This window comes from Eleginops maclovinus, chromosome 24 (assembly GCF_036324505.1).
Source record: "Eleginops maclovinus isolate JMC-PN-2008 ecotype Puerto Natales chromosome 24, JC_Emac_rtc_rv5, whole genome shotgun sequence".
In the NCBI taxonomy this organism is placed as follows: Eukaryota; Metazoa; Chordata; class Actinopteri; order Perciformes; family Eleginopidae; genus Eleginops; species Eleginops maclovinus.
In genome coordinates this window covers 1,728,583-1,742,936 of record NC_086372.1, presented here as the reverse complement: position 1 = coordinate 1,742,936, position 14,354 = coordinate 1,728,583, and positions in this window count along the sequence as shown.

Genomic DNA, 14,354 nt, shown 5'->3' with positions numbered 1-14,354 from the left:
ATTTCAGTCCCAGCACTTATCCTCCTGTTTCCAATTGCAGCTGCCAGTATGTGAAATTGCCTCTCGCTGCTTTAATGCGAGACATTCAAAGAGGTCCCTTTGGAGGCTCCTTAATAGTCCCATTAAGTGAGAAAGGCCTTTTTTGTGTTGTTGCATTGTTTTCCTGGGAGGACGGTGTGTCATTTTCTGAGTGTGGGTTTACTGTATGTATTAAAATTCACTCTTCTCCTTTAAAGGTTCAACAATTTTCAAAGCTAACAAGCAGACGCAGTAAAGGAAAAGGGGACGAGGGATGTTGTTGTGAGCCACAAGTAGAGAATAGGGGGTCTGAAATTCAAATTTGCCAGCTTTACCTTCATGCAAAACATCCTAAAGCTGCACCTGCGTTTTGAAATACATGTGTCCGTTGTGTGCATTGTTTCAGTGTGGATGTAAAGGCTTTCATTTTGAAGAGGTGGCAGTCACTAATACAAACCGCATTAATAAAGGACTCGACTCATTTGGCTTTTCCGTACCGTCTGCTACAAAAGGACAGAGAGACACTATTGATTGATTAATCCACAGCTACATTATTAACCAGTCAAAACGATGACACCAGGACCATTTCTCTCCACTGATAGTACTACAGTATATGCTGCATGCACCAAATACCCCTCGGAGGAACCTCTCCCCCCAAAAGCAGCACCTCAGCATTATTAATAATGGATCAAAGCGAGCGTGTAACCCCGGCAGTCATCTCTGCATTGATCCTTGTAAAGCATTCGGTGCACAGGGACCACGAACATGACCTTGAGGATTTGATTTAAAAAATACATCAGCTCACGTTCAGCATTGATCCATTGAGTCCACGGGATATTCGGAGGGTCGTGACATGTCATGCATTACATTAAAGGTAAAACACAAGAGCTGCAGGATGGCTGTTGATTTATTTTAGGAATTGGTTACAAATGTACATTTTCCTGACAGCAAAAGTGTCCTGGAAGCCAAAGCCAAGTTATAAGATATCATATGAAGAAACAATTTAGTTTCTTTATCCTCTTTAAAACAAGTTTGGTTTTCATATTCAAAGTCTACTCTGTCTGTCATTATTATTTGCTTGTATAAATAAGTCAAATTCAATGTATTTTCAGGAAGAAATCATTATATATTTGAGGTTTTATTCCAGATTTCAGAGTCGTATGAAACCCGAGCAGAGCCAAGCTGTTATCTTAATGGATATTAGATTTATCTGAAGTACACACACACACACACACACCCACACCCACACACACACACACACACACACACACACACACACACACACACACACACACACACACACACACACACACACACACACACACACACTCAGGAATCGATACAGCTACTTCCTCCTGTCTCAGATGACGGCAGTTTGACCGCATCCTGCCGAGCCGCACTTTGTCTTGTGTTGAAGCTCATGATCGATGTTTCATGACTTATCTATTGTCTGCAAAATAACATCTTCATTAAATTGTAATCTGAGAAGCATTAGCAGTTATGGATAACAAAGATGATGACATTTATTGCACGGCACACACTTTTAAATCATCCTCTGGAAGTGATGTGAGATGAATTAAAGAGCGGGTAACACTTTAAGCTGATAAATAATGCAAGTAACAAACTCCTAAATATTGATAAAGTATTTGCCTCTCTCTCTTTGTCTTCTAACGTGGCTAAACTCCACCCAGTGTCTCTCTCTATTGTCTCCACCCACCGATCAGGTGTGCTGTTCCCACAGGTGTAAAGGGGGCGTGGCCTGTGAAAATAAGGACGTCTGAGGACCACGAGGACTGCAGCTGAGTCTGACGCCTTTTTGAGGATGCTTTTCTTCTCTACTTGGATTGTAGTTGTCCTTTTCAAATCAGGTACAACTTGGAGTTTGTTTTAGGAGTTGGACAATTCTTGTGGACATTTTTCCCGCTGATTTTGTTGTTCCATTGTTATATCGTCCCTAAAGTCAACAACCGCTGAGCAAAGGCAAGCAGCACCTCTAGGAGTCCAGTCTCTGAAGGACCCTGCACCAGTAAACATGATAAATAGTGAAGTGATTGCACTATAGCGCATTGTAAACATATCTGAATTATTCATATGATTTAGCATTAGGGTAATAGGAGATACTACTTCCTGTTTCCTCCCCGCTCACACTGATAGTCTTTAATATCTGCATGGAGCACTATTGGTGTCCATGCAATATTCTTTACCCTTTGACCTCGTGTGTGTAAAGCGACTTTGCAGCAGTGTTTGGTCGAGCAGCTCTTTCTGTGAACTGAGATCATCTCCTCTGCAGGAAGTGCCCCCCTACTCTCCTCTTTCCTTCCTCTCTCCTTTCGTCTTTCCTTCCTCTCAGCTGGGATTGAAGCTGGAGGGGGTTCAAAGGCGAAACAGAAAGAGGGCCGGTCTCTCTAAACATCCTGGAAGCTGACTTCCCCCTGAAACGCTTCTGATTCCTGATGATGTGCTGCAACCGGGACTCCTCTTTGCTTTGCCAGGTTTTACTTTGGCATTGATTTAAATACTCTATGATGTTTCATACCTGCACAATGCTGTTTGTGCATACCTCAGTGTTAAACCCACACATTGTTGCACCAATGTCACTCTTTCTTCACTGGACCTTTTATGTATGTGATTGAACAAACAGAACACATTTACTCAGTAAGGCTGACTGGAAATGTGAATTTTAGATATTTTTAAAACAGTTTTGACGTGCACAAATACAAGTTAAATGCAGAAATCACATTTGAAATAGCCCAAACTGTCAGATTTCTTACAGATATTCTTGATTAAAGTGATTGGCTGGGCTACATGTGCAGAAGTAATTTAAATGTCACCAATAAGATGCATTTCTCACGTCGACATCATTTCTTTCTCTTTTGGTATCGGCTCCTTTTGCACCTATCGAAACTGATATCAGCCATCCTAAACATGGATATCTTCTACTGAAACAAGACAGGTATTCAGTGAGAGAAAAGCACCAGAGTGAATATTAGATTCAAAAGCAATGTCTTCGATATACTGAAGCATTTGAACAGAAGCTTGTGAGACGTTGCTGGCACATGAGATGCTTGTCAAAGGTACGCTTGAGGCTGTCACACCAAAACTCAGATGACTGATGTGATGTGTGCCAAAGGAAAATAAGATCCATCCATGTCCTCACACACGGTATCAACCCATGTGGGAGTGAGGAGGCTCACATGAAGAGAGCATTTCTGCAACCGTGCAAGAGAAAAATGATCAATTGAAAAGGTGAAAACACAATCAGATGCAGAGGAAAACTGAAAAGCCTTTATTTACTTTTGTGTACATCATAGTAAGACCTTGTATTCTGCTGCAGACATATCCATTCAGGTGCATGGGTTCAATGCGAGGTGACGGCGAATGTTTCATTGAGAACTTCGGGGGACATGTTGAGTGTTAATTCGACAGCATTGCATTGCATAACATGTAAATCCCCCCCCACGTACTGCTGCGGTGCTGGGAGGAAGGTTCCCTGTCAGCCGGGCCGCTTTGATCTCCCTCCAGGTTTGACACATCAGTTATTATCTCCTGTGTGTTTTCCCCTTGCTTCCTACACGCCGAGGAGTGGAGACGTGGTGGAGGAAGTGTGGATGTGAAAGCCAGAGGACGGCAGTGGGAGTCTTTCCAGAGGCTTAGCGAGAGAAAAACGTCGTCTTTCAAGTAATTCTCGATAGAGCGGCGACGAGCAAACTTGCTGACATGTTGGAAAAGTGTCAGAGTTGAATAAGCAAAAGGACAGTAAAGGGAGTAGAGTTTAAGGGGGTTTAAAATCAGTTGGATGGGAAACTTCATTGTGAGCACAATCTGGAACTAAAATGTATTTTTGCACCAATGCTTCTTTCCGAGAACCACATCCATATTCCTTTCCTGAATCCCAACCATCCTCTCTTATTAACTGTAATGTGTTACCATACCTTGAGCACAGCTTATAAACACAAGCTTTCTTTAACCTAACAAAAGCCTTGTTGCCATGAGCAGACATTGGGGACTCAAAGATATGTGAAACATCCTGGTTTGTAAATCAAAAAGGCCCTATTTTTGTGCATGTCAGTGGTCTACAAAGGCTAAAATAAGCCCTTAGATCACTCCCCAGTTTCTATCTTTGACTCTAAATCCAACTCCAGGCCCTAATAACTCAAACATGCCATCACTTCTTCCCTTGTGAGGTCATTTGCTCCATGAACACACACATCCTGGCGTAGTGTAAGATCCTGTTGACTTCTATATTTCACTAAAGACATCTCTAACAGGAATCAGGTACGGTTTCTGGATGCAAAGCAGTGTGCTGTTTACATGTAGAAATAGTCCTAGTGTGCATTTGAGAAACTCCGAGCAGCTTGATAATTTAAAACCTGAAATCCTGAACTGACTCACTGAAGCCTCGCGGAGCAGAGACACGACAGCGAGTTGTTGTTGTGACTCCACTTGTGCGACTCCGAGATGATTTCTCCACGCTGGTGGGGACCCAGATATGTCATATCTGTGATGTGTTTTGTAGGAGACTTATCTTTTCAAATTCAGAGGCTGCAGACTTTTTACTCCAGTGGCCGAGCTATTTTCCCATTTCATAGATTTGCCTGTCAGATTGTGTAAACATGACATCCTGCACACACACACAGACACACACACACTTTGCCCTTTGGTTATTGCACACAATGTCATTGGAAGGACCTGAAATGTCACTGAGTGTGTGTGTGTCTGTTTGTCTTCAAGTGAGGAAAGATTTACTCCATGAGAAACCTGTTTACATCCTCCCCTTCGCTGTAGTACAAACATAATTACGGGTCTGAGAGGAGGAATGCAGTTTGTTGAGGTCCGTGTTGCTGCTGTTTTTATTCTGTATTTTTTGTTTTATAAGGCCATCTCAAATAAGCACCTTCCAATTGATTTGCAATCCATTCATGCTTAACCTTTCACCTGTTTCTTAATGTAACCCTCAAGCACCCTTCAGCATCCCTATATGACGCCTCCTGATGTGCAATGAAGACAGGTTGTGAATTGTATCGTCTGCTGCCTTGTATTTTTGCTAGATAAAGCATATTTTTAATCTATATTAAATTACATCTTTATGGCTTTTATGGGATTTATTTGATGGAGTATCAAGAGACTCATCCTTTTTTATGATGTCTATTAAAGATTCCCTATTGTGCCTTTTTCCTTTTCCCTTTCCTGTAGTGTGTTATAGGTTTTTGTGCATGCAAATGGTCTGGAAAGGCTATATCCTCTCCAGTGAGGACTTATCTCCTAGGCTCTCAAAGGACTTTTTATTTTGCCGTGACGCAACACAATATGTCTACATTTTTATCTAATGTGATTCATGCAAGGCGTGCAGACACACACATGCCATGTCCGATTCAAATACCCACTCCTTTCGCCAATACATTGAGAGAGAGAATTGTGTGTTTTGGCACGACATGAAAGCTTTACTCTCAATCTCTTTGTAGTTTCTGAACGGATGAAACTCAAAAGCTAAACAAAAGAAAGCTGGAGCAGAATTGACGGGATTATTCGACTCACATGGTGGCGGAGACTGGTGGAGACAAGACGGGACAAGGGAATAAAACTTAATGTGACCAAGAGGCAAAATTACTGTAGGAATTAAGTATTTCTTTGTCTGATTGTCATCCATAATAAGTTCTCATGCGTCTGCAATCAGCTTGAAGTCCAGCCGCAACCATTTTATGGTAAAAAGCAACCAGTCTGAGGCTTCAGGCTCTCAGTGGTTTTAGTTTGCTTTGTTTTGTAGTTACAGGGAGTAAAATAGCAAGTCTTTTTTCTGTTCCAGGCAGAGGATTAACAAAAGCAAGATGCATATCTCATAAGAGTCGTCACTTGTTTTCTCTGCAAGACAAAGGAATCAGGATTAAGAGAGAGAGGGCTCGCAGCGTTGTGCGTTGAACATGTTTGTACCTTGAGGACTCCAGAGAATTACAGCAGATTGGCGGCTTCACAGAGAAAGCAGGTGCAGCGTGGGAGGCAACCATCTTACAGATTTACATGATTAAGTGCTTTTGGCATCTGGAGATATGTATGATGATTATAGAATTATCATACATTGTTGCACAATATGGAAATGATGGATGCAAAACCAGTTGTCACCTTTTAAACGTCTTGCTGCTTACATTTCAGCTTCGTCAAACCAACCTCAGATGATTTTCTGCTGCTGTGTGCTCTGCAGCTCTGCAGAGGCAGCACGCTCGTGAACGTCCTGCTGAGCTCTCTGTTTTTTGGACATTAAAAAGCTCCCGGGCCTTTAATAACAAAGTCATTGTTGGCACAACAGGTCCCCAAGGAAGGGGGAGTGAAATGATCGACACAGAAAGGTATGATGAGACGAGATGGTCTTCAGGGCTGCAGACTAGCCGAATAAAACTTGACCCCTGATCTTTTATTTTAAACTTAACTTATCCTGAAAAGATTTACTATAAGGAAGCCTTTCTTTTACAGGAAGGCACTGAAGGCCACTTAAAGTACCAACCATGAATCAATCTTGAACTCTTCCTCTTTGGAATAACAACTTGGTCAATATAAGTGCACGAGTATAATCCAACACCAGAGAGATCTCAATTACAACTCGGAATTAGTTGTGAAGTGTTTTTTGCCAATTAAACTTCATCAGTAATTTACTGCTGTGCAACTTCAAGAGCAAATGTAATCTCCTGTTTCTTAAATGCTAATTCTGCACATCTGTTTTGACTCCATTTAATCTGTAGTTGTCGCCGGGCACTGTGAAAGAAGATAGGATTTGGAAATGAGATTTCATGGATTCAAACAACGTGTGAGTGTGCAGAACCTGAAATGTGTCCTTCTCTCCTGGGCATTTTAAAATAAGCTATAGAAGATCTGGCAGGCTAGCTGTTCCCTCCTGTTTCCAGTCTTTATGCTAAGCTAGGCTAATCTGAGTATTATTCAGTTGTCATTTGAAGCAAGTGTGACATGCAGCATTACCAAAAAAACAACTGCATCTTTTCGTGCCCGGCCACCAGAAAAATGCTTGTCTGGCGACCCACAAAAGCAGGGGCTGGGTGGCAGCAGAGGCGCCAGATGTGGGCAGGTGTTGCCAGCGCTGCTTTCTTCCCCCTGAGCAGGTGGTTAAAGGCAGAGCAGTGACAGGCTGCTGTGGGGGGAAGGATGCTGATGATGCGAGTGGACAGTGTGTCACTGCAGAGCACAGTGGTCTCTGCAGCCCGCTGTCACATCCGCTGAACCTCAGTGGACGCTGCAAAGCAGGGATGTCTTTGAAGTACTGGATTTGAAATTAAATAAACCCACAGCCGGATTTGGAAGAGAAATGTGCACAGAAAGCTAAATCATAGGGTCTAAAAATGTCAATTTCAGGACTTTTAAAGGAAGTTAACTATTTCTTTTCACATGCAGTGCAATAAATATAGGACCTGCCTCTCTACACAGGGCTTTTAATCAATAAGAAAGTGTTCACTCTCTTTGAATGTGGAGAAAGTGGTAAGCTTTGACACAATATTGATGAAAGTGCACTTTAACACGCCTGCATGGGCTCACATATTTACCAGCTGCCGTCACTCAGACTGAATTCATATGAAAATAACAAGATCCCTATCCTTCAGTTTCTGAGTCAGTGGATAGGAAAATGGCATGTTGTGCATTGATTGCTCTCTGGCTCCCTCATGATTTAATGAAACATGAGTTTGTGTTTTCCTTTCTCTCGGCTTGCTTTGTTTCCTGCCTGTTTGAGGGAAGTGTTGCAAGCGAGCCACGGATTAAATTAGCGGTGACATATTCCCGCAGGATGCTGAAAATGATATCTCACTGAGCCTGGAAATGGTGATAAGGTTGCTTATTGCTTTTAAATGAATTTGCTTCATGGGTTCAGAGTGAATTTGGTGCATGTTGTGCTTTATTGCACCACAAGAAGTTATGGATTCTAAGTGAATGTAAAACAGGTCCTTCTGCACAGCTGTGATGTACTTCATGAGTGACTTCATCTTGGTGTTTCTGACGTGTGACACGGAGGCCTCAGGGTGTCAGTGCAGCACTGCTGAACACTTCCTGTATCAGCACTCCGTGTGCACAGTCACCACAGTTTAGTCCCAGACTGATGCACAGGCAGCTGACATATTACATACGGATACTTCATTAGGCCGTGCTGCAGTGACTGCTCATATCACTGCAGTGGTGTGTGTGTTTTAATCTGATCACTGTCACCGCTCATCAACGCTAGGAGCGATTCTGAGAGGGACAATGTGAGGAGGATGGGAGTAATGAAGTGCCTCTAACAGCATTAATGTGGAAACTCATTTAGTGACGTGTGGATGGAAATAACAAAGATGTGAATCTGAGTTTTCTGAGAATAAAAAAACTTTATTAATATTGATTTTTGCTCCAAACGGCGTTACACAAGAGGCTAAAACATGGAATTTTGAAACTGGCTTTCTCCAAAATGTACATTTCCATTCTTGAAATGCATGCAAATAAGCAAATATTTAATGCAAACCAACTTCTTTGAATATGTAATCATTTTATTTCACAAAAAATGATGTTTTTTTAACTAATACACTTCCAATTTTTTTGCAAATTAGTCAGAAATTGCCTGTATTTTATTCTATTTTTCCGTCAATTAGGAATATATAAAAGCATGTTTTCCACAAGACATGCTAGAAAAGTTGTTACTGAGACATCCAGCCTGTAATAAGAGGATCAACTTGCCATATTCTGCATGCTAAAAGACATATCAAATATTGTTTATTGCTAAATATTGAAATATTACATTTCTGAGGAGCTTTTTTTCTCAGTAGAAATCCTGCTGAGACACAATGACCTCCACTTGAGGCAGGAGGACAGACCATTTGTGCTGAATGACCTTTGGTGCGCGGCTGTTTTGTGTCCTGCTTTCACCTTCATTCCTAACGTGATACAACGTCAGGTGATCTGTCCAAACTCATAGGAGGAGCTTTAAACACTTGAAGAGTGAAAGACACCCCTTGTTTGTGCCTTGAAACCGCGACTAAATATCTGTGAATGCTTTATATGTTAGCATTGCATAGTGTGTCTTTAGAGGAGAAGAATCAGCTGCTGTGTGAAGCAGATCAAAGATCATTTGACCTCCATCGTGCTTATGCATCGTCATTTATGACCGACTTCTTCCTCCTCCAACAGCATAGGGAGAACCCTTAACATGATCACAAAACAAGGGTCTGAAGTCAAGCCTTCTGTGCACAAATACCCCCACAAACACTTGTGTTTCAGCCGCTCGTGTAAACGTCTCTACAGCTGCAGCACATTGTTCAATGAGACGACGGAGGAGGTGATTTATTCTGCGTGTTAGCTTATCTTCGATGCTTGGCATGCAGCAAAATGTGACTTCTTCTGTCGCCATTGTTTCCCTCCAAAGGAATATTTGTTTGTTTACAAGCAAAACCGCCTTAAAATGATGATACAAACTGAACACAGTGGTGCTGATATACATCCTGCTTGTTCTCTGTGCAGCATTGGCTTCAGTGAGACTGTGAAACAGGATGAAATGTTGGCATGTTTTGCATCATCACTGATGTAGCATGTTTAAATGATCCGGTCTGCAGCTCTTTGTTGTTGTGGGAGCTGCGGTTATTGCTCTCAGTGTTTATTTGACAGAGCTTTATTCTTTGTAAAACATATTTTTTGCAGAACAGTTCCTTCCTGTGTTTCTGATTATTTAACCAAAGGGGCTTTCGGATCAGGGGGGGGGGTAAATGTGTGGTGTGTTAACGTTAAGAAATCTCATTTACTTTGAGTTCAATCAGAACAAGATGTGAAAATCTTCAAATGAATAGAATAGTGGAGAACTTTACCCCTGAGAAAACCCATTACCCTGCTTTAAGACATGTTGAAATAGAGACGTGAGAATGGATTTGCCGTCGCTCTCGTCAAACATGGGGTCATGCACAGAACGCATCAATCAGCTCGTGGTGTGATGGAGGACTTGTCGTCTCCTTGAGATAAAAATTGAAGAAGCAGAGCTCAGTGGGATGGAGAGGTCATTACTATCCTGTGCAAGGTCACAGAAAATGCCACTGGGTAATTGAGTGAAGCTCCTCTGGTAGCTGCACATCGAGAAAAAAAACCCTTCACCTCCATCTGTCGAGGGGGGGGGGGACAAGAGCCATTTCATATCACGGCTGGTTTTTTGTTTAGTGGGGAACAGAAGTAAACCTGAAATTACAGGCTCAGCAAAAACATGCTTTGACAGTAAGAAAGACAAAGATGGGAGTTTATCTGCGGGGGAGGGACGGCGCGGCCAGATGCACAGACCCTCGGCGAGGCGACAAAGGAAAGCACTCTCGCAGCAACCAAAGTGCCGTACTGTCGCCCGCGAGTGCATCAGCGAGGAAGTGAATGCATGTTATTTGCCCATTACCTGCAGGCAGAGAACTGCTGATGGCGGGGCTTTCTATATTGTAGGAGCCTCTCCATCCCATCAGTGCCTTGTCACAAGCAATACAGCTGCTACTTCTGATAGCTTTCTTTCATTCACCCCGCTCTGTGTTTGTTCTGGAGAGGCCATCAGCGTTCAACAATGGCCCACCTGTCCTTGACCCTCATCTTCTGCAGCCTGTGTGTGTGTGTGTGTGTGTGTGTGTGTGTGTGTGTGTGTGTGTGTGTGTGTGTGTGTGTGTGTGTGTGTGTGTGTGTGTGTGTGTGTGTGTGTGTGTGTGTATGAATAAGCAATGGAGGGTGACATTTTGTGTGCAGAGGTAAAGGGTAGAGTTTTTTAACCTTTGCAGAGGAGAGTGGATGAACAGAAACTCTGGTTGGATCAGGGAGAGTGGAAGATGGACGAGTATTTACAACAACAGTCATTTCAGAACATATTTACACATGGCTGCACATCCTGGCAGAGGGGGGAAACTCTGCATCTCTGCAAGAAAACTATTCCCCTTAAAGATGTTTAAAACCCACTGACCAACCTTTTTGCACCCGTACCTGCTTTCACTCATTGCATCTGGATCATAGAGCAACCCCGAACATAAATCTATCTCTGTGGTGCGTGTCCTTCACCGTCCTTTACAACACTCGACCGAGAGGCTTTGTAATGTGCTGTCACAACCTATTTACCTCCTTCATGTGGCTCTGCTGCCACTCCACCAGTGCACGGATGAAGGGTTTGATATCTGTCACTGTGTACTGTTTGGTAATAATCCACACCATCATACTTCACTGTTTTTTAGATTGAAATTAAGCATGTGACATAGATTAGGGACTATATATGCAGACTATATGAGCAGGATGGTATCCATTGGTTTGTGGACACTGAAAAATACATTTGCAGGCGACCAAAGTGTTCATTTTAACACACAAGCAACACCCACACTGTGGTAGCTACCTGTCAATCACAAGGATTGCCCCGCCCTAAATCATACCCTGCTTTATCCTCTATTTTACTTGAAAGGAAACTATATTAATATCATGCTGTATTGAAGTTGAAATGAGCCTTTTAGACCATGAACTCATTAGGAAAATGTGTGCTATGTGTAATAAATCAAGGAGGACGTAGGGTAAGTTTGTCATAGACTCCTATACAATCAGACTTGTTTTTCTGCTCAAAAGCCAGATTTTTTATTCCTACTGCCGGTATTATTATAGATTTGAGACATTGAAGGGTCCATGTATTCTATAACATCTCAAAATAACATATTCCAGTTTATTTTGCCTCCGTTATAGACTTTCTGTCCATCGAACTTCTCTAAAGTAAGAAAAGTCACACTCTGATATGTGAGTTTTCCACTTCACTTCCACCACAGCGATGAGATTATGATCGTCTCACTGGAGGAAACTCACAACAATCAGCATCGCCTGAATCCAGCACAGCTTCTCTCTCAGGGTATTGATTTCTATCCTCTTCCCCAGGAGATCCTGACCAATTTTAGGCTTCCATATGAGTCCTCGCTGCTGGGGAGGATGCCGTGCCGTATGGAGAAAATAACCTGGGTTGCATGTGGAGAGGGAGCTGTGGGAAGATTAAAGCAGGCATTGATTCTCCGAAAGACGGCGGTAAGGTGGACATTGATTGGGCCAACAGCCAATTTCTGACCTCAGGGTGCACTGGGTGAATCAATGACTTTAATCCAGTGGGAGAAGTGAGGAATGGGTCCCAAATGTTGCTCTCGTTTACAGCTATATGACAGCTTTTCTTAAATAGGAAATAGCAGAAAAATGTGCTCCATTTGTTGGCTGGTTGTTTCTGTTTTATAATATGGTCTGTCGGTGGTATTTTACATTTTTCGATGATTTGGATGTCAAGAAAATGAGATTCTGTGCCGTCTTTCCTTCGCCCCAAATTATCTAAACGCATGTACTTGTCTATTTAGTCAAATTCATTCAGTTTACCGGTCCAGATGGATTATTTTGACCTTTTGAAATGACTGGGCAATCAATACTGTAATAGAAACAGTTCATATTCATGAGGGGCCCAAAGAGAGGAGAAGCAGTGCCTGCATATTATTACTGTACTTTCCATTGTGTAACAAAGACATGCAGCTTCAGAGAAAAGCTTTACAGTCCAAAAACAGCAGCCCTGTGGTACCCTGTTAACCTTCAAACAGAACATATATTCTTATTGTGAATCACTTTTTTTCCACTTTGAATTTGAAAATAATCAACAGGACACTCTGCACACTATCGCAGGTGAAAGGATCAATGCATACGTCCTGAATTTAAGACCCTATTATGGCTAAAAGCGAAGTTAAGAGATGGAAACACACCACCCACATTGCATTGGACTATCATAGTTCCATAAGAAGCCAATGGTAAGGATGTGTCTTTTATGCATGTCTCAAAGGGATTGGTCGACATTAAAGAGGTTGTTATAGTCATTGTGTTTTTCCCCAGCAACAGAAAGGCATTATAGAAAAGCTACAACCCGTAGTAGGATCATCTCCACGCCGTCCTGATTCCTCTCCACCTGTCACCTCTAACAGCTGCAGGGAATTCAAACGGCACGCAGGTTGCTGAAGGTAACGTGAGCGGATCAGAGATACCCCTTCAAATTAGGTCAGCGCTAGTCGGATCGTTGCCCCTGTCTGATTGAGAGAGGTCAGCGTTCTCACCTTATCTGGCAGGCCACACACACACAATCCTGCACTGTACGCAGGCTCCAAGCCAGGAGACAAAGCCGGGGAAATATAGCAGAGCATTGCAGTCACGCTCCAACGCTCAGCACCGTACCCCTGCCCGCAGACAGAAAACCCAGTGAAGTGTGGCGGCGCTCCGGTTTATGGAGTGTGAGTCGTTAAAAGAGGAAGGGACATGTGCACACTTTGATAAGTCACAAGGCCTTCATTTAATGATGCTGCAGAGCAAAGGTTAGCAGGACTACAGGGCAGCAAACAGGGTGAGATTATTCCAACAACAAAGACACCTCAACCTGAGCTTGATTGCATCGGTGACGTCTTTAAGTACTTTATTTTGGTGATTCTGCCATGAACTTTACTCCTTTGCACCAATTTTCTGTTTTTATTGAGACTTAGATGATAAGTTTAGCACGCCTTTGAGTAAATGCTATTTCTCTCATCTGGACACAGTCACCTTCCCTTTGTAGAGTGACATTATACTTCACAGTGGCATTCTCTGAGACCTTTACTTTGACCTGAAACACATGTAGAAAGCTGGTCCTAACAACCCTTGACCTTTGTGGAATTAGTGTCGTGGTCACTCAAAGGTGCCTCGCCCCTCGGCACAGTATCATGCTGCTGTGTTTAATCCACCCATGAAGAGCTAAATCAGCCCTGCGGTGCCTGATGTGTGATGCACTTATTGGATCACCTCCAGCTGTCTGCTAGCATTATCCACCCTCATGTTTAATAATGCTGGTCAGCTTTCTGGAGGCTCATTCAATTGTTTTAGTGCTACCTGGTTGGTTGGTTATGTGTGTCAGGGATGCTGCAGAAACACAGATATAAGAGAATGATTTAGTGGTGAAACTGTAAGCTTGGCATCTTTCTACCCTTTGTTCCTGCCTCTGTTGCATGCATTGTATAATCTCAGTGTTGTCTCTGAGCCCCATGTGGCGTGTAGGTGGCTCTCGGGCAGGATGGCGATCATCGGAGCGTGTGACGGAGCCAAAGAGACAGCTGACATGAACACATCAATACACATTAAGCTGCACACTGTATGGACTTGTTTAGCTTCTTGCTCTGATGTGCATGCATCTTTCATCTCCTGATATTATTGTGTTTTTGGGCAAACAATCTATCAGGGTTTTATGTTGCTATGAGGAGATTATTTCCCCCTCCAGTGAGTTAGCAGCAGTGAGATTAGCTAATACATTACCTTTGGGCATGGAGTGTGAAAAGCCCTCTATCAAACTG